At 69.4% G+C, this 25,836-nt stretch overlaps 6 pseudogenes; all 6 read right to left on the reverse strand.

The window, feature by feature from the left end:
- Positions 1–3,513: 3,513 nt before the first annotated feature.
- Positions 3,514–3,649, reverse strand: LOC132595743 (5S ribosomal RNA; annotated as a pseudogene).
- Positions 3,650–7,764: 4,115 nt separating this feature from the next.
- LOC132595719 (5S ribosomal RNA) lies at positions 7,765–7,900 on the reverse strand (annotated as a pseudogene).
- Positions 7,901–12,024: 4,124 nt separating this feature from the next.
- On the reverse strand, positions 12,025–12,160 carry LOC132595720 (5S ribosomal RNA; annotated as a pseudogene).
- A 4,124-nt stretch (positions 12,161–16,284) lies between these two features.
- Positions 16,285–16,420, reverse strand: LOC132595721 (5S ribosomal RNA; annotated as a pseudogene).
- Positions 16,421–20,542: 4,122 nt separating this feature from the next.
- LOC132595722 (5S ribosomal RNA) lies at positions 20,543–20,678 on the reverse strand (annotated as a pseudogene).
- A 4,124-nt stretch (positions 20,679–24,802) lies between these two features.
- On the reverse strand, positions 24,803–24,938 carry LOC132595723 (5S ribosomal RNA; annotated as a pseudogene).
- Between the last annotated feature and the right edge of the window lie 898 nt (positions 24,939–25,836).

Genomic DNA, 25,836 nt, shown 5'->3' on the forward strand with positions numbered 1-25,836 from the left:
GACTCCAGTGGCTGCGGCCAGGTGCGGCTCGCGGGGCTCGCGGGCCGAACGGACGGCACCCGGGTCCGCGGCCATGTCTGGGTGACGTCAGGCCGCCCCCTGGAGCGGCTGGTGTGTCGCTGCCTTCCAGGGACGCCTTCTGGCCGCCTGGCCGGTCAGGCAGGTGGGGAGTGCCCCATCAGACGCTTGCTGTGGTGGGAGGGGCCTGAGGAGGTGGGGCCTGCAGCGGTACCTGGTACCCGGCGGGGGCGTAGACGGCCGCCGCCGCCGCCACTGTGGGCGACAAAAGGAGAAAGCGGAGCGGAAGGCAAAAATCCTACAGCACCCGGTATTCCCAGGAGCTCTCCCATCCAGGAGGTCTCCCATCCAAGTTCGAACCAGGCCCGACCCTGCTTACCTTCCGAGATCCAGACTTGATCGGGCCCGTCTAGGCTGGTTTGACAGTAGGTGTCAGTGGGTCGCAGGCTGCCTCGTGAGGCGCAGCTTAGCAGGCCCATGGGACTTACCGCCAGCCCAGCGGCCCGCCCGCCTAGGCAGAGGAACGGAGGTCTCGGGGACCGGGTGGTGCCGGAGATTTTGGCGACCACCCAGCCCAGGGTGGGAGGGACCCAGGAAACGTTTCGGCGCTTGGCCTCCCACCCCAGATCCCGCAGGTCGCTCACAGGGATGTGGCCCCGGAGGCTTCAGGGCCCGGGGCCTGCGGTCCTTTGGGCATCCCACCTGCCCGCCCACGCTGCGCTAGGCGCAGCCCTGTCGCAGACCGGGCCGGCCTTCCTGCCCGACAGCAGCTGGCCCGAAGCCAGTGGGAGCCACCATTGAGTTGGCAAAGCCCCTTAAACCCAGCAACGCACCCTTGCCCCCACACCACCGTCCGAGCTCAGGACCCCGCCCCAGGTGGCCGGCAGTCCCGCGGAAGCCGCCTGGGCCCTCTATCCCTCTCCGGCACCCGGCCACGGTGAAACGGTGGAGGGGGGGCTTTTTCCGGATGGAGCTGTGGAGAGACACCCACCGGCAGACAGGTGGCGGCGCCGGGGCTGGGATCCAGTGGGGACCGCCAGGTGCAGGTCGAGGGGCTCGCGGGCCGCATGGACGGCACCCGGGTCCGTGGCCATGTCTGCTTCGAGTCAGGGGACCAACGGAGCATATGGTGTGCCGCTGCCTTCCAGGGACGCCTTCTGGCCGCCTGGCCGCTCAGGCAGGCGGGGAGCGCCCCATCAGACGCTTGCTGTGGTTGGAGGGGCCTGAGGAGGTGGGGCCTGCAGCGGTACCTGACAGGGGCGGAGACGGCCGCCTCCACCACCGCCGCCACCATCGCCGCCACCGCGAGCGACAAAAGGAGTAAGCGGAGCGGGAGGCAAAAGGCCGACAGCACCCGGTATTCCCAGGAGCTCTCCCAGCCGGGACGTCTCCCATCCAAGTTCGAAACAGGCCCGACCCTGCTTAGCTTCCGAGATCCAGACTTGATCGGGCCCGTCTAGGCTGCTTTGGTAGTAGGTGTCGGTGGGTCGTGGGCTGCCTCTTGAGGCGCAGCTTAGCAGGCCGTTGGGCCTTACCGCCAGCCTAGCGGCCCGCCCGCACTGGCAGGGCCCCGCCGCCCACCTTGGCAGAGGAACGGAGGTCTCGGTGATCGGGTGGTGGCGGAGGTGTTGGCGACCACCCAGCCCAGGGAGGGCAGGACCCAGCAAAAGTTTCGGCGCTTGGCCTCCCATCCCAGACCCCGCAGGTCGCTCACAGGGATGTGGCCCCAGAGGCTTCAGGGCCCGGGGCCTGCGGTCCCTTGGGCATCCCACCTGCCCGCCCACGCTGCGCTAGGCACAGCCCTTTCGCAGACCGGGCCAGCCTTCCTGCCCGACAGCAGCTGGCCCGAAGCCAGTGGGAGCCACCTTTGAGTTGGCAAAGCCCCTTACCCAGCAATGCCACCCTTGCCCCCACACCACCGTCCGAGCTCAGGACCCCGCCCCAGGTGTCCAGCAGGCCCGCGGAAGCGGCTTGGGCCCTCTATCCCTCTTCGGCACCCGGCCGCGGCGAAACGGTGGAGGGGGGGCTTTTTCCGGATGGAGCTTTGGAGAGACACCCCCCGGCAGACAGGTGGCGGCGCCGGGGCTGGGATCCAGTGGGGACCGCCAGGTGCAGGTCGAGGGGCTCGCGGGCCGCATGGACGGCACCCGGGTCCGCGGCCATGTCTGCTTCGAGTCAGGGGACCAACGGAGCATATGGTGTGCTGCTGCCTTCCAGGGATGCCTTTTGGCCGCCTGGCCGCTCAGGCAGGCGGGGAGCGCCCCATCAGACGCTTGCTGTGGTGGGAGGGGCCTGAGGAGGTGGGGCCTGCAGCGGTACCTGGTATCCGGCGGGGGCGGAGACGGCGGCCGCCGCCTCCGCCACCGCGGGCGACAAAAAGAGAAAGCGGAGCGGGAGGCAAAAAGCCTACAGCACCCGGTATTCCCAGGAGCTCTCCCATCCAGGAGGTCTCCCATCCAAGTTCTAACCAGGCCCGACCCTTCTTAGCTTCCGAGATCCAGACTTGATCGGGCCCGTCTAGGCTGCTTTGGCTGTAGGTGTTGGTGGGTCGCGGGCTGCCTCTTGAGGCGCAGTTTAGCAGGCCATTGGGCCTTACCGCCAGCCCAGGGGCCCGCCCACCCTGGCAGGGCCCCGCCGCCCACCTAGGCAGAGGAACAGAGGTCCTGGGGACCGGTTGCTGGCGAGGTGTTGGCGACCACCCAGCCCAGGGCGGGCGGGACCAAGGAAACATTTCGGCGCTTGGCCTCCCACCCCAGATCCCGCAGGTCGCTCACAAGGATGTGGCCCCGGAGGCTTCAGGGCCTGGGGCCTGCGGTCCCTTGGGCATCTCACCTGCCTGCCCTCGCTGCGCTAGGCGCAGCCCTGTCGCAGACTGGGCCGGCCTTCCTGCCCGACAGCAGCTGGCCCGAAGCCAGTGGGAGCCACCGTTGAGTTGGCAAAGCCCCTTAGACCCAGCAACGCCACCCTTGCCCCCACAACACCGTCGAGCTCTGTACCCCGGCCCAGGTGGCCGGCAGGCACTTGGAAGCGGCCTGGGCCCTCTATCCCTCTCCGGCACCAAGCCGCGGCGAAACGGTGGAGGTGGTGCTTTTTCCGGATGGAGCTGTGGAGAGACACCCCCCGGCAGACAGGTGGCGGCGCCGGGGCTGGGCTCCAGTGGGGGCCGCCAGGTGCAGGTCGAGGGGCTCGCGGGCCGCTTGGACGGCACCCGGGTCTGCGGCCATGTCTGCTTCGCGTCAGGGGACCAACGGAGCATCTGGTGTGCCGCTGTCTTCCAGGGACGCCTTCTGGCCGCCTGGCCGCTCAGGCAGGCGGGGAGCGCCCCATCAGACGCTTGCTGTGGTGGGAGGGTCCTGAGGAGGTGGGGCCTGCAGCGGTACCCCGCGGGGGCGGAGACGGCCGCCGCCGCCACCGCCGCCGCCACCGCCGCCACCGCCGCCACCGCCACGACCGCCGCGGTCGACAAAATGAGAATGTGTGTAGCGGGAGGCAAAAAGCCTACAGCACCTGGCGTTCCCAGGAGCTCTCCCGTCCAGGAGGTCTGCCATCCAACTACTAACCAGGCCCAACCCTGCTTAGCTTCCGAGATCGAGTCGAGATCGGGCCCGTCTAGGGTGGTTTGGCCGTAGACACTGGGGGGGTCGCGGGCTTCCACTTGAGGTGCAGCTTAGCAGGCGCTTGGGCCTTACCGCCGGCCCAGTGGCCCGCCCGCCCCGGCAGGGCCCCGCTGCCCGCCTAGGCAGGGGAACGGAGGTCTCGGGGACCGGGCGGTGGCAGAGGAGTTGGCGACCACCCAGCCCAGGGCGGGAGGGACCCAGGAAACGTTTCGGCGCTTGGCCTCCCACCGCAGATCCCGCAGGTCGCTCACAGGGATGTTGCCCCGGAGGCTTCAGGGCCCGGGGTCGGCGGTGCCTTGGGCATCCCACCTGCGCGCCCACGCTGCGCTAGGTGCAGCCCAGAAGCAGACTGGTCCGACCCTCCTGTCCTACAGCAGCTGGCCCGAAGCCACTGGGAGCCACCATTGAGTTGGCACGGCCCCTTAGACACAGCAAGGCCACCCTTGTCCCGACGCCACCGTCCGAGCTCAGGACCCCGCCCCAGGTGGCCGGCAGGTCCGGGGAAGTGGCCTGGGCCCTCGATCCCGCTCCTGCCCACGGCCGCGGCGAAGGGGCAGAAGGGGTGCTTTTTCCGGATGGAGCTGTGGAGAGACACCCCGGAAGACAGGTGGCGGTGCCGGGGCTGGACTCCAGTGGCTGCGGCCAGGTGCGGCTCGCGGGGCTCGCGGGCCGAACGGACGGCACCCGGGTCCGCGGCCATGTCTGGGTGACGTCAGGCCGCCCCCTGGAGCGGCTGGTGTGTCGCTGCCTTCCAGGGACGCCTTCTGGCCGCCTGGCCGGTCAGGCAGGTGGGGAGTGCCCCATCAGACGCTTGCTGTGGTGGGAGGGGCCTGAGGAGGTGGGGCCTGCAGCGGTACCTGGTACCCGGCGGGGGCGTAGACGGCCGCCGCCGCCGCCACTGTGGGCGACAAAAGGAGAAAGCGGAGTGGAAGGCAAAAATCCTACAGCACCCGGTATTCCCAGGAGCTCTCCCATCCAGGAGGTCTCCCATCCAAGTTCGAACCAGGCCCGACCCTGCTTACCTTCCGAGATCCAGACTTGATCGGGCCCGTCTAGGCTGGTTTGACAGTAGGTGTCAGTGGGTCGCAGGCTGCCTCGTGAGGCGCAGCTTAGCAGGCCCATGGGACTTACCGCCAGCCCAGCGGCCCGCCCGCCTAGGCAGAGGAACGGAGGTCTCGGGGACCGGGTGGTGCCGGAGATTTTGGCGACCACCCAGCCCAGGGTGGGAGGGACCCAGGAAACGTTTCGGCGCTTGGCCTCCCACCCCAGATCCCGCAGGTCGCTCACAGGGATGTGGCCCCGGAGGCTTCAGGGCCCGGGGCCTGCGGTCCTTTGGGCATCCCACCTGCCCGCCCACGCTGCGCTAGGCGCAGCCCTGTCGCAGACCGGGCCGGCCTTCCTGCCTGACAGCAGCTGGCCCGAAGCCAGTGGGAGCCACCATTGAGTTGGCAAAGCCCCTTAAACCCAGCAACGCACCCTTGCCCCCACACCACCGTCCGAGCTCAGGACCCCGCCCCAGGTGGCCGGCAGTCCCGCGGAAGCCGCCTGGGCCCTCTATCCCTCTCCGGCACCCGGCCACGGTGAAACGGTGGAGGGGGGGCTTTTTCCGGATGGAGCTGTGGAGAGACACCCACCGGCAGACAGGTGGCGGCGCCGGGGCTGGGATCCAGTGGGGACCGCCAGGTGCAGGTCGAGGGGCTCGCGGGCCGCATGGACGGCACCCGGGTCCGTGGCCATGTCTGCTTCGAGTCAGGGGACCAACGGAGCATATGGTGTGCCGCTGCCTTCCAGGGACGCCTTCTGGCCGCCTGGCCGCTCAGGCAGGCGGGGAGCGCCCCATCAGACGCTTGCTGTGGTTGGAGGGGCCTGAGGAGGTGGGGCCTGCAGCGGTACCTGACAGGGGCGGAGACGGCCGCCTCCACCACCGCTGCCACCATCGCCGCCACCGCGAGCGACAAAAGGAGTAAGCGGAGCGGGAGGCAAAAGGCCGACAGCACCCGGTATTCCCAGGAGCTCTCCCAGCCGGGACGTCTCCCATCCAAGTTCGAAACAGGCCCGACCCTGCTTAGCTTCCGAGATCCAGACTTGATCGGGCCCGTCTAGGCTGCTTTGGTAGTAGGTGTCGGTGGGTCGTGGGCTGCCTCTTGAGGCGCAGCTTAGCAGGCCGTTGGGCCTTACCGCCAGCCTAGCGGCCCGCCCGCACTGGCAGGGCCCCGCCGCCCACCTTGGCAGAGGAACGGAGGTCTCGGTGATCGGGTGGTGGCGGAGGTGTTGGCGACCACCCAGCCCAGGGAGGGCAGGACCCAGCAAAAGTTTCGGCGCTTGGCCTCCCATCCCAGACCCCGCAGGTCGCTCACAGGGATGTGGCCCCAGAGGCTTCAGGGCCCGGGGCCTGCGGTCCCTTGGGCATCCCACCTGCCCGCCCACGCTGCGCTAGGCACAGCCCTTTCGCAGACCGGGCCAGCCTTCCTGCCCGACAGCAGCTGGCCCGAAGCCAGTGGGAGCCACCTTTGAGTTGGCAAAGCCCCTTACCCAGCAATGCCACCCTTGCCCCCACACCACCGTCCGAGCTCAGGACCCCGCCCCAGGTGTCCAGCAGGCCCGCGGAAGCGGCTTGGGCCCTCTATCCCTCTTCGGCACCCGGCCGCGGCGAAACGGTGGAGGGGGGGCTTTTTCCGGATGGAGCTTTGGAGAGACACCCCCCGGCAGACAGGTGGCGGCGCCGGGGCTGGGATCCAGTGGGGACCGCCAGGTGCAGGTCGAGGGGCTCGCGGGCCGCATGGACGGCACCCGGGTCCGCGGCCATGTCTGCTTCGAGTCAGGGGACCAACGGAGCATATGGTGTGCTGCTGCCTTCCAGGGATGCCTTTTGGCCGCCTGGCCGCTCAGGCAGGCGGGGAGCGCCCCATCAGACGCTTGCTGTGGTGGGAGGGGCCTGAGGAGGTGGGGCCTGCAGCGGTACCTGGTATCCGGCGGGGGCGGAGACGGCGGCCGCCGCCTCCGCCACCGCGGGCGACAAAAAGAGAAAGCGGAGCGGGAGGCAAAAAGCCTACAGCACCCGGTATTCCCAGGAGCTCTCCCATCCAGGAGGTCTCCCATCCAAGTTCTAACCAGGCCCGACCCTTCTTAGCTTCCGAGATCCAGACTTGATCGGGCCCGTCTAGGCTGCTTTGGCTGTAGGTGTTGGTGGGTCGCGGGCTGCCTCTTGAGGCGCAGTTTAGCAGGCCATTGGGCCTTACCGCCAGCCCAGGGGCCCGCCCACCCTGGCAGGGCCCCGCCGCCCACCTAGGCAGAGGAACAGAGGTCCTGGGGACCGGTTGCTGGCGAGGTGTTGGCGACCACCCAGCCCAGGGCGGGCGGGACCAAGGAAACATTTCGGCGCTTGGCCTCCCACCCCAGATCCCGCAGGTCGCTCACAAGGATGTGGCCCCGGAGGCTTCAGGGCCTGGGGCCTGCGGTCCCTTGGGCATCTCACCTGCCTGCCCTCGCTGCGCTAGGCGCAGCCCTGTCGCAGACTGGGCCGGCCTTCCTGCCCGACAGCAGCTGGCCCGAAGCCAGTGGGAGCCACCGTTGAGTTGGCAAAGCCCCTTAGACCCAGCAACGCCACCCTTGCCCCCACAACACCGTCGAGCTCTGTACCCCGGCCCAGGTGGCCGGCAGGCACTTGGAAGCGGCCTGGGCCCTCTATCCCTCTCCGGCACCAAGCCGCGGCGAAACGGTGGAGGTGGTGCTTTTTCCGGATGGAGCTGTGGAGAGACACCCCCCGGCAGACAGGTGGCGGCGCCGGGGCTGGGCTCCAGTGGGGGCCGCCAGGTGCAGGTCGAGGGGCTCGCGGGCCGCTTGGACGGCACCCGGGTCTGCGGCCATGTCTGCTTCGCGTCAGGGGACCAACGGAGCATCTGGTGTGCCGCTGTCTTCCAGGGACGCCTTCTGGCCGCCTGGCCGCTCAGGCAGGCGGGGAGCGCCCCATCAGACGCTTGCTGTGGTGGGAGGGTCCTGAGGAGGTGGGGCCTGCAGCGGTACCCCGCGGGGGCGGAGACGGCCGCCGCCGCCACCGCCGCCGCCACCGCCGCCACCGCCACGACCGCCGCGGTCGACAAAATGAGAATGTGTGTAGCGGGAGGCAAAAAGCCTACAGCACCTGGCGTTCCCAGGAGCTCTCCCGTCCAGGAGGTCTGCCATCCAACTACTAACCAGGCCCAACCCTGCTTAGCTTCCGAGATCGAGTCGAGATCGGGCCCGTCTAGGGTGGTTTGGCCGTAGACACTGGGGGGGTCGCGGGCTTCCACTTGAGGTGCAGCTTAGCAGGCGCTTGGGCCTTACCGCCGGCCCAGTGGCCCGCCCGCCCCGGCAGGGCCCCGCTGCCCGCCTAGGCAGGGGAACGGAGGTCTCGGGGACCGGGCGGTGGCAGAGGAGTTGGCGACCACCCAGCCCAGGGCGGGAGGGACCCAGGAAACGTTTCGGCGCTTGGCCTCCCACCGCAGATCCCGCAGGTCGCTCACAGGGATGTTGCCCCGGAGGCTTCAGGGCCCGGGGTCGGCGGTGCCTTGGGCATCCCACCTGCGCGCCCACGCTGCGCTAGGTGCAGCCCAGAAGCAGACTGGTCCGACCCTCCTGTCCTACAGCAGCTGGCCCGAAGCCACTGGGAGCCACCATTGAGTTGGCACAGCCCCTTAGACACAGCAAGGCCACCCTTGTCCCGACGCCACCGTCCGAGCTCAGGACCCCGCCCCAGGTGGCCGGCAGGTCCGGGGAAGTGGCCTGGGCCCTCGATCCCGCTCCTGCCCACGGCCGCGGCGAAGGGGCAGAAGGGGTGCTTTTTCCGGATGGAGCTGTGGAGAGACACCCCGGAAGACAGGTGGCGGTGCCGGGGCTGGACTCCAGTGGCTGCGGCCAGGTGCGGCTCGCGGGGCTCGCGGGCCGAACGGACGGCACCCGGGTCCGCGGCCATGTCTGGGTGACGTCAGGCCGCCCCCTGGAGCGGCTGGTGTGTCGCTGCCTTCCAGGGACGCCTTCTGGCCGCCTGGCCGGTCAGGCAGGTGGGGAGTGCCCCATCAGACGCTTGCTGTGGTGGGAGGGGCCTGAGGAGGTGGGGCCTGCAGCGGTACCTGGTACCCGGCGGGGGCGTAGACGGCCGCCGCCGCCGCCACTGTGGGCGACAAAAGGAGAAAGCGGAGCGGAAGGCAAAAATCCTACAGCACCCGGTATTCCCAGGAGCTCTCCCATCCAGGAGGTCTCCCATCCAAGTTCGAACCAGGCCCGACCCTGCTTACCTTCCGAGATCCAGACTTGATCGGGCCCGTCTAGGCTGGTTTGACAGTAGGTGTCAGTGGGTCGCAGGCTGCCTCGTGAGGCGCAGCTTAGCAGGCCCATGGGACTTACCGCCAGCCCAGCGGCCCGCCCGCCTAGGCAGAGGAACGGAGGTCTCGGGGACCGGGTGGTGCCGGAGATTTTGGCGACCACCCAGCCCAGGGTGGGAGGGACCCAGGAAACGTTTCGGCGCTTGGCCTCCCACCCCAGATCCCGCAGGTCGCTCACAGGGATGTGGCCCCGGAGGCTTCAGGGCCCGGGGCCTGCGGTCCTTTGGGCATCCCACCTGCCCGCCCACGCTGCGCTAGGCGCAGCCCTGTCGCAGACCGGGCCGGCCTTCCTGCCCGACAGCAGCTGGCCCGAAGCCAGTGGGAGCCACCATTGAGTTGGCAAAGCCCCTTAAACCCAGCAACGCACCCTTGCCCCCACACCACCGTCCGAGCTCAGGACCCCGCCCCAGGTGGCCGGCAGTCCCGCGGAAGCCGCCTGGGCCCTCTATCCCTCTCCGGCACCCGGCCACGGTGAAACGGTGGAGGGGGGGCTTTTTCCGGATGGAGCTGTGGAGAGACACCCACCGGCAGACAGGTGGCGGCGCCGGGGCTGGGATCCAGTGGGGACCGCCAGGTGCAGGTCGAGGGGCTCGCGGGCCGCATGGACGGCACCCGGGTCCGTGGCCATGTCTGCTTCGAGTCAGGGGACCAACGGAGCATATGGTGTGCCGCTGCCTTCCAGGGACGCCTTCTGGCCGCCTGGCCGCTCAGGCAGGCGGGGAGCGCCCCATCAGACGCTTGCTGTGGTTGGAGGGGCCTGAGGAGGTGGGGCCTGCAGCGGTACCTGACAGGGGCGGAGACGGCCGCCTCCACCACCGCCGCCACCATCGCCGCCACCGCGAGCGACAAAAGGAGTAAGCGGAGCGGGAGGCAAAAGGCCGACAGCACCCGGTATTCCCAGGAGCTCTCCCAGCCGGGACGTCTCCCATCCAAGTTCGAAACAGGCCCGACCCTGCTTAGCTTCCGAGATCCAGACTTGATCGGGCCCGTCTAGGCTGCTTTGGTAGTAGGTGTCGGTGGGTCGTGGGCTGCCTCTTGAGGCGCAGCTTAGCAGGCCGTTGGGCCTTACCGCCAGCCTAGCGGCCCGCCCGCACTGGCAGGGCCCCGCCGCCCACCTTGGCAGAGGAACGGAGGTCTCGGTGATCGGGTGGTGGCGGAGGTGTTGGCGACCACCCAGCCCAGGGAGGGCAGGACCCAGCAAAAGTTTCGGCGCTTGGCCTCCCATCCCAGACCCCGCAGGTCGCTCACAGGGATGTGGCCCCAGAGGCTTCAGGGCCCGGGGCCTGCGGTCCCTTGGGCATCCCACCTGCCCGCCCACGCTGCGCTAGGCACAGCCCTTTCGCAGACCGGGCCAGCCTTCCTGCCCGACAGCAGCTGGCCCGAAGCCAGTGGGAGCCACCTTTGAGTTGGCAAAGCCCCTTACCCAGCAATGCCACCCTTGCCCCCACACCACCGTCCGAGCTCAGGACCCCGCCCCAGGTGTCCAGCAGGCCCGCGGAAGCGGCTTGGGCCCTCTATCCCTCTTCGGCACCCGGCCGCGGCGAAACGGTGGAGGGGGGGCTTTTTCCGGATGGAGCTTTGGAGAGACACCCCCCGGCAGACAGGTGGCGGCGCCGGGGCTGGGATCCAGTGGGGACCGCCAGGTGCAGGTCGAGGGGCTCGCGGGCCGCATGGACGGCACCCGGGTCCGCGGCCATGTCTGCTTCGAGTCAGGGGACCAACGGAGCATATGGTGTGCTGCTGCCTTCCAGGGATGCCTTTTGGCCGCCTGGCCGCTCAGGCAGGCGGGGAGCGCCCCATCAGACGCTTGCTGTGGTGGGAGGGGCCTGAGGAGGTGGGGCCTGCAGCGGTACCTGGTATCCGGCGGGGGCGGAGACGGCGGCCGCCGCCTCCGCCACCGCGGGCGACAAAAAGAGAAAGCGGAGCGGGAGGCAAAAAGCCTACAGCACCCGGTATTCCCAGGAGCTCTCCCATCCAGGAGGTCTCCCATCCAAGTTCTAACCAGGCCCGACCCTTCTTAGCTTCCGAGATCCAGACTTGATCGGGCCCGTCTAGGCTGCTTTGGCTGTAGGTGTTGGTGGGTCGCGGGCTGCCTCTTGAGGCGCAGTTTAGCAGGCCATTGGGCCTTACCGCCAGCCCAGGGGCCCGCCCACCCTGGCAGGGCCCCGCCGCCCACCTAGGCAGAGGAACAGAGGTCCTGGGGACCGGTTGCTGGCGAGGTGTTGGCGACCACCCAGCCCAGGGCGGGCGGGACCAAGGAAACATTTCGGCGCTTGGCCTCCCACCCCAGATCCCGCAGGTCGCTCACAAGGATGTGGCCCCGGAGGCTTCAGGGCCTGGGGCCTGCGGTCCCTTGGGCATCTCACCTGCCTGCCCTCGCTGCGCTAGGCGCAGCCCTGTCGCAGACTGGGCCGGCCTTCCTGCCCGACAGCAGCTGGCCCGAAGCCAGTGGGAGCCACCGTTGAGTTGGCAAAGCCCCTTAGACCCAGCAACGCCACCCTTGCCCCCACAACACCGTCGAGCTCTGTACCCCGGCCCAGGTGGCCGGCAGGCACTTGGAAGCGGCCTGGGCCCTCTATCCCTCTCCGGCACCAAGCCGCGGCGAAACGGTGGAGGTGGTGCTTTTTCCGGATGGAGCTGTGGAGAGACACCCCCCGGCAGACAGGTGGCGGCGCCGGGGCTGGGCTCCAGTGGGGGCCGCCAGGTGCAGGTCGAGGGGCTCGCGGGCCGCTTGGACGGCACCCGGGTCTGCGGCCATGTCTGCTTCGCGTCAGGGGACCAACGGAGCATCTGGTGTGCCGCTGTCTTCCAGGGACGCCTTCTGGCCGCCTGGCCGCTCAGGCAGGCGGGGAGCGCCCCATCAGACGCTTGCTGTGGTGGGAGGGTCCTGAGGAGGTGGGGCCTGCAGCGGTACCCCGCGGGGGCGGAGACGGCCGCCGCCGCCACCGCCGCCGCCACCGCCGCCACCGCCGCCACCGCCACGACCGCCGCGGTCGACAAAATGAGAATGTGTGTAGCGGGAGGCAAAAAGCCTACAGCACCTGGCGTTCCCAGGAGCTCTCCCGTCCAGGAGGTCTGCCATCCAACTACTAACCAGGCCCAACCCTGCTTAGCTTCCGAGATCGAGTCGAGATCGGGCCCGTCTAGGGTGGTTTGGCCGTAGACACTGGGGGGGTCGCGGGCTTCCACTTGAGGTGCAGCTTAGCAGGCGCTTGGGCCTTACCGCCGGCCCAGTGGCCCGCCCGCCCCGGCAGGGCCCCGCTGCCCGCCTAGGCAGGGGAACGGAGGTCTCGGGGACCGGGCGGTGGCAGAGGAGTTGGCGACCACCCAGCCCAGGGCGGGAGGGACCCAGGAAACGTTTCGGCGCTTGGCCTCCCACCGCAGATCCCGCAGGTCGCTCACAGGGATGTTGCCCCGGAGGCTTCAGGGCCCGGGGTCGGCGGTGCCTTGGGCATCCCACCTGCGCGCCCACGCTGCGCTAGGTGCAGCCCAGAAGCAGACTGGTCTGACCCTCCTGTCCTACAGCAGCTGGCCCGAAGCCACTGGGAGCCACCATTGAGTTGGCACGGCCCCTTAGACACAGCAAGGCCACCCTTGTCCCGACGCCACCGTCCGAGCTCAGGACCCCGCCCCAGGTGGCCGGCAGGTCCGGGGAAGTGGCCTGGGCCCTCGATCCCGCTCCTGCCCACGGCCGCGGCGAAGGGGCAGAAGGGGTGCTTTTTCCGGATGGAGCTGTGGAGAGACACCCCGGAAGACAGGTGGCGGTGCCGGGGCTGGACTCCAGTGGCTGCGGCCAGGTGCGGCTCGCGGGGCTCGCGGGCCGAACGGACGGCACCCGGGTCCGCGGCCATGTCTGGGTGACGTCAGGCCGCCCCCTGGAGCGGCTGGTGTGTCGCTGCCTTCCAGGGACGCCTTCTGGCCGCCTGGCCGGTCAGGCAGGTGGGGAGTGCCCCATCAGACGCTTGCTGTGGTGGGAGGGGCCTGAGGAGGTGGGGCCTGCAGCGGTACCTGGTACCCGGCGGGGGCGTAGACGGCCGCCGCCGCCGCCACTGTGGGCGACAAAAGGAGAAAGCGGAGCGGAAGGCAAAAATCCTACAGCACCCGGTATTCCCAGGAGCTCTCCCATCCAGGAGGTCTCCCATCCAAGTTCGAACCAGGCCCGACCCTGCTTACCTTCCGAGATCCAGACTTGATCGGGCCCGTCTAGGCTGGTTTGACAGTAGGTGTCAGTGGGTCGCAGGCTGCCTCGTGAGGCGCAGCTTAGCAGGCCCATGGGACTTACCGCCAGCCCAGCGGCCCGCCCGCCTAGGCAGAGGAACGGAGGTCTCGGGGACCGGGTGGTGCCGGAGATTTTGGCGACCACCCAGCCCAGGGTGGGAGGGACCCAGGAAACGTTTCGGCGCTTGGCCTCCCACCCCAGATCCCGCAGGTCGCTCACAGGGATGTGGCCCCGGAGGCTTCAGGGCCCGGGGCCTGCGGTCCTTTGGGCATCCCACCTGCCCGCCCACGCTGCGCTAGGCGCAGCCCTGTCGCAGACCGGGCCGGCCTTCCTGCCCGACAGCAGCTGGCCCGAAGCCAGTGGGAGCCACCATTGAGTTGGCAAAGCCCCTTAAACCCAGCAACGCACCCTTGCCCTCACACCACCGTCCGAGCTCAGGACCCCGCCCCAGGTGGCCGGCAGTCCCGCGGAAGCCGCCTGGGCCCTCTATCCCTCTCCGGCACCCGGCCACGGTGAAACGGTGGAGGGGGGGCTTTTTCCGGATGGAGCTGTGGAGAGACACCCACCGGCAGACAGGTGGCGGCGCCGGGGCTGGGATCCAGTGGGGACCGCCAGGTGCAGGTCGAGGGGCTCGCGGGCCGCATGGACGGCACCCGGGTCCGTGGCCATGTCTGCTTTGAGTCAGGGGACCAACGGAGCATATGGTGTGCCGCTGCCTTCCAGGGACGCCTTCTGGCCGCCTGGCCGCTCAGGCAGGCGGGGAGCGCCCCATCAGACGCTTGCTGTGGTTGGAGGGGCCTGAGGAGGTGGGGCCTGCAGCGGTACCTGACAGGGGCGGAGACGGCCGCCTCCACCACCGCCGCCACCATCGCCGCCACCGCGAGCGACAAAAGGAGTAAGCGGAGCGGGAGGCAAAAGGCCGACAGCACCCGGTATTCCCAGGAGCTCTCCCAGCCGGGACGTCTCCCATCCAAGTTCGAAACAGGCCCGACCCTGCTTAGCTTCCGAGATCCAGACTTGATCGGGCCCGTCTAGGCTGCTTTGGTAGTAGGTGTCGGTGGGTCGTGGGCTGCCTCTTGAGGCGCAGCTTAGCAGGCCGTTGGGCCTTACCGCCAGCCTAGCGGCCCGCCCGCACTGGCAGGGCCCCGCCGCCCACCTTGGCAGAGGAACGGAGGTCTCGGTGATCGGGTGGTGGCGGAGGTGTTGGCGACCACCCAGCCCAGGGAGGGCAGGACCCAGCAAAAGTTTCGGCGCTTGGCCTCCCATCCCAGACCCCGCAGGTCGCTCACAGGGATGTGGCCCCAGAGGCTTCAGGGCCCGGGGCCTGCGGTCCCTTGGGCATCCCACCTGCCCGCCCACGCTGCGCTAGGCACAGCCCTTTCGCAGACCGGGCCAGCCTTCCTGCCCGACAGCAGCTGGCCCGAAGCCAGTGGGAGCCACCTTTGAGTTGGCAAAGCCCCTTACCCAGCAATGCCACCCTTGCCCCCACACCACCGTCCGAGCTCAGGACCCCGCCCCAGGTGTCCAGCAGGCCCGCGGAAGCGGCTTGGGCCCTCTATCCCTCTTCGGCACCCGGCCGCGGCGAAACGGTGGAGGGGGGGCTTTTTCCGGATGGAGCTTTGGAGAGACACCCCCCGGCAGACAGGTGGCGGCGCCGGGGCTGGGATCCAGTGGGGACCGCCAGGTGCAGGTCGAGGGGCTCGCGGGCCGCATGGACGGCACCCGGGTCCGCGGCCATGTCTGCTTCGAGTCAGGGGACCAACGGAGCATATGGTGTGCTGCTGCCTTCCAGGGATGCCTTTTGGCCGCCTGGCCGCTCAGGCAGGCGGGGAGCGCCCCATCAGACGCTTGCTGTGGTGGGAGGGGCCTGAGGAGGTGGGGCCTGCAGCGGTACCTGGTATCCGGCGGGGGCGGAGACGGCGGCCGCCGCCTCCGCCACCGCGGGCGACAAAAAGAGAAAGCGGAGCGGGAGGCAAAAAGCCTACAGCACCCGGTATTCCCAGGAGCTCTCCCATCCAGGAGGTCTCCCATCCAAGTTCTAACCAGGCCCGACCCTTCTTAGCTTCCGAGATCCAGACTTGATCGGGCCCGTCTAGGCTGCTTTGGCTGTAGGTGTTGGTGGGTCGCGGGCTGCCTCTTGAGGCGCAGTTTAGCAGGCCATTGGGCCTTACCGCCAGCCCAGGGGCCCGCCCACCCTGGCAGGGCCCCGCCGCCCACCTAGGCAGAGGAACAGAGGTCCTGGGGACCGGTTGCTGGCGAGGTGTTGGCGACCACCCAGCCCAGGGCGGGCGGGACCAAGGAAACATTTCGGCGCTTGGCCTCCCACCCCAGATCCCGCAGGTCGCTCACAAGGATGTGGCCCCGGAGGCTTCAGGGCCTGGGGCCTGCGGTCCCTTGGGCATCTCACCTGCCTGCCCTCGCTGCGCTAGGCGCAGCCCTGTCGCAGACTGGGCCGGCCTTCCTGCCCGACAGCAGCTGGCCCGAAGCCAGTGGGAGCCACCGTTGAGTTGGCAAAGCCCCTTAGACCCAGCAACGCCACCCTTGCCCCCACAACACCGTCGAGCTCTGTACCCCGGCCCAGGTGGCCGGCAGGCACTTGGAAGCGGCCTGGGCCCTCTATCCCTCTCCGGCACCAAGCCGCGGCGAAACGGTGGAGGTGGTGCTTTTTCCGGATGGAGCTGTGGAGAGACACCCCCCGGCAGACAGGTGGCGGCGCCGGGGCTGGGCTCCAGTGGGGGCCGCCAGGTGCAGGTCGAGGGGCTCGCGGGCCGCTTGGACGGCACCCGGGTCTGCGGCCATGTCTGCTTCGCGTCAGGGGACCAACGGAGCATCTGGTGTGCCGCTGTCTTCCAGGGACGCCTTCTGGCCGCCTGGCCGCTCAGGCAGGCGGGGAGCGCCCCATCAGACGCTTGCTGTGGTGGGAGGGTCCTGAGGAGGTGGGGCCTGCAGCGGTACCCCGCGGGGGCGGAGACGGCCGCCGCCGCCACCGCCGCCGCCACCGCCGCCACCGCCGCCACCGCCACGACCGCCGCGGTCGACAAAATGAGAATGTGTGTAGCGGGAGGCAAAAAGCCTACAGCACCTGGCGTTCCCAGGAGCTCTCCCGTCCAGGAGGTCTGCCATCCAACTACTAACCAGGCCCAACCCTGCTTAGCTTCCGAGATCGAGTCGAGATCGGGCCCGTCTAGGGTGGTTTGGCCGTAGACACTGGGGGGGTCGCGGGCTTCCACTTGAGGTGCAGCTTAGCAGGCGCTTGGGCCTTACCGCCGGCCCAGTGGCCCGCCCGCCCCGGCAGGGCCCCGCTGCCCGCCTAGGCAGGGGAACGGAGGTCTCGGGGACCGGGCGGTGGCAGAGGAGTTGGCGACCACCCAGCCCAGGGCGGGAGGGACCCAGGAAACGTTTCGGCGCTTGGCCTCCCACCGCAGATCCCGCAGGTCGCTCACAGGGATGTTGCCCCGGAGGCTTCAGGGCCCGGGGTCGGCGGTGCCTTGGGCATCCCACCTGCGCGCCCACGCTGCGCTAGGTGCAGCCCAGAAGCAGACTGGTCCGACCCTCCTGTCCTACAGCAGCTGGCCCGAAGCCACTGGGAGCCACCATTGAGTTGGCACGGCCCCTTAGACACAGCAAGGCCACCCTTGTCCCGACGCCACCGTCCGAGCTCAGGACCCCGCCCCAGGTGGCCGGCAGGTCCGGGGAAGTGGCCTGGGCCCTCGATCCCGCTCCTGCCCACGGCCGCGGCGAAGGGGCAGAAGGGGTGCTTTTTCCGGATGGAGCTGTGGAGAGACACCCCGGAAGACAGGTGGCGGTGCCGGGGCTGGACTCCAGTGGCTGCGGCCAGGTGCGGCTCGCGGGGCTCGCGGGCCGAACGGACGGCACCCGGGTCCGCGGCCATGTCTGGGTGACGTCAGGCCGCCCCCTGGAGCGGCTGGTGTGTCGCTGCCTTCCAGGGACGCCTTCTGGCCGCCTGGCCGGTCAGGCAGGTGGGGAGTGCCCCATCAGACGCTTGCTGTGGTGGGAGGGGCCTGAGGAGGTGGGGCCTGCAGCGGTACCTGGTACCCGGCGGGGGCGTAGACGGCCGCCGCCGCCGCCACTGTGGGCGACAAAAGGAGAAAGCGGAGCGGAAGGCAAAAATCCTACAGCACCCGGTATTCCCAGGAGCTCTCCCATCCAGGAGGTCTCCCATCCAAGTTCGAACCAGGCCCGACCCTGCTTACCTTCCGAGATCCAGACTTGATCGGGCCCGTCTAGGCTGGTTTGACAGTAGGTGTCAGTGGGTCGCAGGCTGCCTCGTGAGGCGCAGCTTAGCAGGCCCATGGGACTTACCGCCAGCCCAGCGGCCCGCCCGCCTAGGCAGAGGAACGGAGGTCTCGGGGACCGGGTGGTGCCGGAGATTTTGGCGACCACCCAGCCCAGGGTGGGAGGGACCCAGGAAACGTTTCGGCGCTTGGCCTCCCACCCCAGATCCCGCAGGTCGCTCACAGGGATGTGGCCCCGGAGGCTTCAGGGCCCGGGGCCTGCGGTCCTTTGGGCATCCCACCTGCCCGCCCACGCTGCGCTAGGCGCAGCCCTGTCGCAGACCGGGCCGGCCTTCCTGCCCGACAGCAGCTGGCCCGAAGCCAGTGGGAGCCACCATTGAGTTGGCAAAGCCCCTTAAACCCAGCAACGCACCCTTGCCCCCACACCACCGTCCGAGCTCAGGACCCCGCCCCAGGTGGCCGGCAGTCCCGCGGAAGCCGCCTGGGCCCTCTATCCCTCTCCGGCACCCGGCCACGGTGAAACGGTGGAGGGGGGGCTTTTTCCGGATGGAGCTGTGGAGAGACACCCACCGGCAGACAGGTGGCGGCGCCGGGGCTGGGATCCAGTGGGGACCGCCAGGTGCAGGTCGAGGGGCTCGCGGGCCGCATGGACGGCACCCGGGTCCGTGGCCATGTCTGCTTCGAGTCAGGGGACCAACGGAGCATATGGTGTGCCGCTGCCTTCCAGGGACGCCTTCTGGCCGCCTGGCCGCTCAGGCAGGCGGGGAGCGCCCCATCAGACGCTTGCTGTGGTTGGAGGGGCCTGAGGAGGTGGGGCCTGCAGCGGTACCTGACAGGGGCGGAGACGGCCGCCTCCACCACCGCCGCCACCATCGCCGCCACCGCGAGCGACAAAAGGAGTAAGCGGAGCGGGAGGCAAAAGGCCGACAGCACCCGGTATTCCCAGGAGCTCTCCCAGCCGGGACGTCTCCCATCCAAGTTCGAAACAGGCCCGACCCTGCTTAGCTTCCGAGATCCAGACTTGATCGGGCCCGTCTAGGCTGCTTTGGTAGTAGGTGTCGGTGGGTCGTGGGCTGCCTCTTGAGGCGCAGCTTAGCAGGCCGTTGGGCCTTACCGCCAGCCTAGCGGCCCGCCCGCACTGGCAGGGCCCCGCCGCCCACCTTGGCAGAGGAACGGAGGTCTCGGTGATCGGGTGGTGGCGGAGGTGTTGGCGACCACCCAGCCCAGGGAGGGCAGGACCCAGCAAAAGTTTCGGCGCTTGGCCTCCCATCCCAGACCCCGCAGGTCGCTCACAGGGATGTGGCCCCAGAGGCTTCAGGGCCCGGGGCCTGCGGTCCCTTGGGCATCCCACCTGCCCGCCCACGCTGCGCTAGGCACAGCCCTTTCGCAGACCGGGCCAGCCTTCCTGCCCGACAGCAGCTGGCCCGAAGCCAGTGGGAGCCACCTTTGAGTTGGCAAAGCCCCTTACCCAGCAATGCCACCCTTGCCCCCACACCACCGTCCGAGCTCAGGACCCCGCCCCAGGTGTCCAGCAGGCCCGCGGAAGCGGCTTGGGCCCTCTATCCCTCTTCGGCACCCGGCCGCGGCGAAACGGTGGAGGGGGGGCTTTTTCCGGATGGAGCTTTGGAGAGACACCCCCCGGCAGACAGGTGGCGGCGCCGGGGCTGGGATCCAGTGGGGACCGCCAGGTGCAGGTCGAGGGGCTCGCGGGCCGCATGGACGGCACCCGGGTCCGCGGCCATGTCTGCTTCGAGTCAGGGGACCAACGGAGCATATGGTGTGCTGCTGCCTTCCAGGGATGCCTTTTGGCCGCCTGGCCGCTCAGGCAGGCGGGGAGCGCCCCATCAGACGCTTGCTGTGGTGGGAGGGGCCTGAGGAGGTGGGGCCTGCAGCGGTACCTGGTATCCGGCGGGGGCGGAGACGGCGGCCGCCGCCTCCGCCACCGCGGGCGACAAAAAGAGAAAGCGGAGCGGGAGGCAAAAAGCCTACAGCACCCGGTATTCCCAGGAGCTCTCCCATCCAGGAGGTCTCCCATCCAAGTTCTAACCAGGCCCGACCCTTCTTAGCTTCCGAGATCCAGACTTGATCGGGCCCGTCTAGGCTGCTTTGGCTGTAGGTGTTGGTGGGTCGCGGGCTGCCTCTTGAGGCGCAGTTTAGCAGGCCATTGGGCCTTACCGCCAGCCCAGGGGCCCGCCCACCCTGGCAGGGCCCCGCCGCCCACCTAGGCAGAGGAACAGAGGTCCTGGGGACCGGTTGCTGGCGAGGTGTTGGCGACCACCCAGCCCAGGGCGGGCGGGACCAAGGAAACATTTCGGCGCTTGGCCTCCCACCCCAGATCCCGCAGGTCGCTCACAAGGATGTGGCCCCGGAGGCTTCAGGGCCTGGGGCCTGCGGTCCCTTGGGCATCTCACCTGCCTGCCCTCGCTGCGCTAGGCGCAGCCCTGTCGCAGACTGGGCCGGCCTTCCTGCCCGACAGCAGCTGGCCCGAAGCCAGTGGGAGCCACCGTTGAGTTGGCAAAGCCCCTTAGACCCAGCAACGCCACCCTTGCCCCCACAACACCGTCGAGCTCTGTACCCCGGCCCAGGTGGCCGGCAGGCACTTGGAAGCGGCCTGGGCCCTCTATCCCTCTCCGGCACCAAGCCGCGGCGAAACGGTGGAGGTGGTGCTTTTTCCGGATGGAGCTGTGGAGAGACACCCCCCGGCAGACAGGTGGCGGCGCCGGGGCTGGGCTCCAGTGGGGGCCGCCAGGTGCAGGTCGAGGGGCTCGCGGGCCGCTTGGACGGCACCCGGGTCTGCGGCCATGTCTGCTTCGCGTCAGGGGACCAACGGAGCATCTGGTGTGCCGCTGTCTTCCAGGGACGCCTTCTGGCCGCCTGGCCGCTCAGGCAGGCGGGGAGCGCCCCATCAGACGCTTGCTGTGGTGGGAGGGTCCTGAGGAGGTGGGGCCTGCAGCGGTACCCCGCGGGGGCGGAGACGGCCGCCGCCGCCACGCCGCCGCACCGCCGCCACCGCCGCCACCGCCACGACCGCCGCGGTCGACAAAATGAGAATGTGTGTAGCGGGAGGCAAAAAGCCTACAGCACCTGGCGTTCCCAGGAGCTCTCCCGTCCAGGAGGTCTGCCATCCAACTACTAACCAGGCCCAACCCTGCTTAGCTTCCGAGATCGAGTCGAGATCGGGCCCGTCTAGGGTGGTTTGGCCGTAGACACTGGGGGGGTCGCGGGCTTCCACTTGAGGTGCAGCTTAGCAGGCGCTTGGGCCTTACCGCCGGCCCAGTGGCCCGCCCGCCCCGGCAGGGCCCCGCTGCCCGCCTAGGCAGGGGAACGGAGGTCTCGGGGACCGGGCGGTGGCAGAGGAGTTGGCGACCACCCAGCCCAGGGCGGGAGGGACCCAGGAAACGTTTCGGCGCTTGGCCTCCCACCGCAGATCCCGCAGGTCGCTCACAGGGATGTTGCCCCGGAGGCTTCAGGGCCCGGGGTCGGCGGTGCCTTGGGCATCCCACCTGCGCGCCCACGCTGCGCTAGGTGCAGCCCAGAAGCAGACTGGTCCGACCCTCCTGTCCTACAGCAGCTGGCCCGAAGCCACTGGGAGCCACCATTGAGTTGGCACGGCCCCTTAGACACAGCAAGGCCACCCTTGTCCCGACGCCACCGTCCGAGCTCAGGACCCCGCCCCAGGTGGCCGGCAGGTCCGGGGAAGTGGCCTGGGCCCTCGATCCCGCTCCTGCCCACGGCCGCGGCGAAGGGGCAGAAGGGGTGCTTTTTCCGGATGGAGCTGTGGAGAGACACCCCGGAAGACAGGTGGCGGTGCCGGGGCTGGACTCCAGTGGCTGCGGCCAGGTGCGGCTCGCGGGGCTCGCGGGCCGAACGGACGGCACCCGGGTCCGCGGCCATGTCTGGGTGACGTCAGGCCGCCCCCTGGAGCGGCTGGTGTGTCGCTGCCTTCCAGGGACGCCTTCTGGCCGCCTGGCCGGTCAGGCAGGTGGGGAGTGCCCCATCAGACGCTTGCTGTGGTGGGAGGGGCCTGAGGAGGTGGGGCCTGCAGCGGTACCTGGTACCCGGCGGGGGCGTAGACGGCCGCCGCCGCCGCCACTGTGGGCGACAAAAGGAGAAAGCGGAGCGGAAGGCAAAAATCCTACAGCACCCGGTATTCCCAGGAGCTCTCCCATCCAGGAGGTCTCCCATCCAAGTTCGAACCAGGCCCGACCCTGCTTACCTTCCGAGATCCAGACTTGATCGGGCCCGTCTAGGCTGGTTTGACAGTAGGTGTCAGTGGGTCGCAGGCTGCCTCGTGAGGCGCAGCTTAGCAGGCCCATGGGACTTACCGCCAGCCCAGCGGCCCGCCCGCCTAGGCAGAGGAACGGAGGTCTCGGGGACCGGGTGGTGCCGGAGATTTTGGCGACCACCCAGCCCAGGGTGGGAGGGACCCAGGAAACGTTTCGGCGCTTGGCCTCCCACCCCAGATCCCGCAGGTCGCTCACAGGGATGTGGCCCCGGAGGCTTCAGGGCCCGGGGCCTGCGGTCCTTTGGGCATCCCACCTGCCCGCCCACGCTGCGCTAGGCGCAGCCCTGTCGCAGACCGGGCCGGCCTTCCTGCCCGACAGCAGCTGGCCCGAAGCCAGTGGGAGCCACCATTGAGTTGGCAAAGCCCCTTAAACCCAGCAACGCACCCTTGCCCCCACACCACCGTCCGAGCTCAGGACCCCGCCCCAGGTGGCCGGCAGTCCCGCGGAAGCCGCCTGGGCCCTCTATCCCTCTCCGGCACCCGGCCACGGTGAAACGGTGGAGGGGGGGCTTTTTCCGGATGGAGCTGTGGAGAGACACCCACCGGCAGACAGGTGGCGGCGCCGGGGCTGGGATCCAGTGGGGACCGCCAGGTGCAGGTCGAGGGGCTCGCGGGCCGCATGGACGGCACCCGGGTCCGTGGCCATGTCTGCTTCGAGTCAGGGGACCAACGGAGCATATGGTGTGCCGCTGCCTTCCAGGGACGCCTTCTGGCCGCCTGGCCGCTCAGGCAGGCGGGGAGCGCCCCATCAGACGCTTGCTGTGGTTGGAGGGGCCTGAGGAGGTGGGGCCTGCAGCGGTACCTGACAGGGGCGGAGACGGCCGCCTCCACCACCGCCGCCACCATCGCCGCCACCGCGAGCGACAAAAGGAGTAAGCGGAGCGGGAGGCAAAAGGCCGACAGCACCCGGTATTCCCAGGAGCTCTCCCAGCCGGGACGTCTCCCATCCAAGTTCGAAACAGGCCCGACCCTGCTTAGCTTCCGAGATCCAGACTTGATCGGGCCCGTCTAGGCTGCTTTGGTAGTAGGTGTCGGTGGGTCGTGGGCTGCCTCTTGAGGCGCAGCTTAGCAGGCCGTTGGGCCTTACCGCCAGCCTAGCGGCCCGCCCGCACTGGCAGGGCCCCGCCGCCCACCTTGGCAGAGGAACGGAGGTCTCGGTGATCGGGTGGTGGCGGAGGTGTTGGCGACCACCCAGCCCAGGGAGGGCAGGACCCAGCAAAAGTTTCGGCGCTTGGCCTCCCATCCCAGACCCCGCAGGTCGCTCACAGGGATGTGGCCCCAGAGGCTTCAGGGCCCGGGGCCTGCGGTCCCTTGGGCATCCCACCTGCCCGCCCACGCTGCGCTAGGCACAGCCCTTTCGCAGACCGGGCCAGCCTTCCTGCCCGACAGCAGCTGGCCCGAAGCCAGTGGGAGCCACCTTTGAGTTGGCAAAGCCCCTTACCCAGCAATGCCACCCTTGCCCCCACACCACCGTCCGAGCTCAGGACCCCGCCCCAGGTGTCCAGCAGGCCCGCGGAAGCGGCTTGGGCCCTCTATCCCTCTTCGGCACCCGGCCGCGGCGAAACGGTGGAGGGGGGGCTTTTTCCGGATGGAGCTTTGGAGAGACACCCCCCGGCAGACAGGTGGCGGCGCCGGGGCTGGGATCCAGTGGGGACCGCCAGGTGCAGGTCGAGGGGCTCGCGGGCCGCATGGACGGCACCCGGGTCCGCGGCCATGTCTGCTTCGAGTCAGGGGACCAACGGAGCATATGGTGTGCTGCTGCCTTCCAGGGATGCCTTTTGGCCGCCTGGCCGCTCAGGCAGGCGGGGAGCGCCCCATCAGACGCTTGCTGTGGTGGGAGGGGCCTGAGGAGGTGGGGCCTGCAGCGGTACCTGGTATCCGGCGGGGGCGGAGACGGCGGCCGCCGCCTCCGCCACCGCGGGCGACAAAAAGAGAAAGCGGAGCGGGAGGCAAAAAGCCTACAGCACCCGGTATTCCCAGGAGCTCTCCCATCCAGGAGGTCTCCCATCCAAGTTCTAACCAGGCCCGACCCTTCTTAGCTTCCGAGATCCAGACTTGATCGGGCCCGTCTAGGCTGCTTTGGCTGTAGGTGTTGGTGGGTCGCGGGCTGCCTCTTGAGGCGCAGTTTAGCAGGCCATTGGGCCTTACCGCCAGCCCAGGGGCCCGCCCACCCTGGCAGGGCCCCGCCGCCCACCTAGGCAGAGGAACAGAGGTCCTGGGGACCGGTTGCTGGCGAGGTGTTGGCGACCACCCAGCCCAGGGCGGGCGGGACCAAGGAAACATTTCGGCGCTTGGCCTCCCACCCCAGATCCCGCAGGTCGCTCACAAGGATGTGGCCCCGGAGGCTTCAGGGCCTGGGGCCTGCGGTCCCTTGGGCATCTCACCTGCCTGCCCTCGCTGCGCTAGGCGCAGCCCTGTCGCAGACTGGGCCGGCCTTCCTGCCCGACAGCAGCTGGCCCGAAGCCAGTGGGAGCCACCGTTGAGTTGGCAAAGCCCCTTAGACCCAGCAACGCCACCCTTGCCCCCACAACACCGTCGAGCTCTGTACCCCGGCCCAGGTGGCCGGCAGGCACTTGGAAGCGGCCTGGGCCCTCTATCCCTCTCCGGCACCAAGCCGCGGCGAAACGGTGGAGGTGGTGCTTTTTCCGGATGGAGCTGTGGAGAGACACCCCCCGGCAGACAGGTGGCGGCGCCGGGGCTGGGCTCCAGTGGGGGCCGCCAGGTGCAGGTCGAGGGGCTCGCGGGCCGCTTGGACGGCACCCGGGTCTGCGGCCATGTCTGCTTCGCGTCAGGGGACCAACGGAGCATCTGGTGTGCCGCTGTCTTCCAGGGACGCCTTCTGGCCGCCTGGCCGCTCAGGCAGGCGGGGAGCGCCCCATCAGACGCTTGCTGTGGTGGGAGGGTCCTGAGGAGGTGGGGCCTGCAGCGGTACCCCGCGGGGGCGGAGACGGCCGCCGCCGCCACCGCCGCCGCCACCGCCGCCACCGCCGCCACCGCCACGACCGCCGCGGTCGACAAAATGAGAATGTGTGTAGCGGGAGGCAAAAAGCCTACAGCACCTGGCGTTCCCAGGAGCTCTCCCGTCCAGGAGGTCTGCCATCCAACTACTAACCAGGCCCAACCCTGCTTAGCTTCCGAGATCGAGTCGAGATCGGGCCCGTCTAGGGTGGTTTGGCCGTAGACACTGGGGGGGTCGCGGGCTTCCACTTGAGGTGCAGCTTAGCAGGCGCTTGGGCCTTACCGCCGGCCCAGTGGCCCGCCCGCCCCGGCAGGGCCCCGCTGCCCGCCTAGGCAGGGGAACGGAGGTCTCGGGGACCGGGCGGTGGCAGAGGAGTTGGCGACCACCCAGCCCAGGGCGGGAGGGACCCAGGAAACGTTTCGGCGCTTGGCCTCCCACCGCAGATCCCGCAGGTCGCTCACAGGGATGTTGCCCCGGAGGCTTCAGGGCCCGGGGTCGGCGGTGCCTTGGGCATCCCACCTGCGCGCCCACGCTGCGCTAGGTGCAGCCCAGAAGCAGACTGGTCCGACCCTCCTGTCCTACAGCAGCTGGCCCGAAGCCACTGGGAGCCACCATTGAGTTGGCACGGCCCCTTAGACACAGCAAGGCCACCCTTGTCCCGACGCCACCGTTCGAGCTCAGGACCCCGCCCCAGGTGGCCGGCAGGTCCGGGGAAGTGGCCTGGGCCCTCGATCCCGCTCCTGCCCACGGCCGCGGCGAAGGGGCAGAAGGGGTGCTTTTTCCGGATGGAGCTGTGGAGAGACACCCCGGAAGACAGGTGGCGGTGCCGGGGCTGGACTCCAGTGGCTGCGGCCAGGTGCGGCTCGCGGGGCTCGCGGGCCGAACGGACGGCACCCGGGTCCGCGGCCATGTCTGGGTGACGTCAGGCCGCCCCCTGGAGCGGCTGGTGTGTCGCTGCCTTCCAGGGACGCCTTCTGGCCGCCTGGCCGGTCAGGCAGGTGGGGAGTGCCCCATCAGACGCTTGCTGTGGTGGGAGGGGCCTGAGGAGGTGGGGCCTGCAGCGGTACCTGGTACCCGGCGGGGGCGTAGACGGCCGCCGCCGCCGCCACTGTGGGCGACAAA

This window comes from Globicephala melas, unplaced genomic scaffold (assembly GCF_963455315.2).
Source record: "Globicephala melas unplaced genomic scaffold, mGloMel1.2 SCAFFOLD_584, whole genome shotgun sequence".
NCBI lineage: Eukaryota > Metazoa > Chordata > Mammalia > Artiodactyla > Delphinidae > Globicephala > Globicephala melas.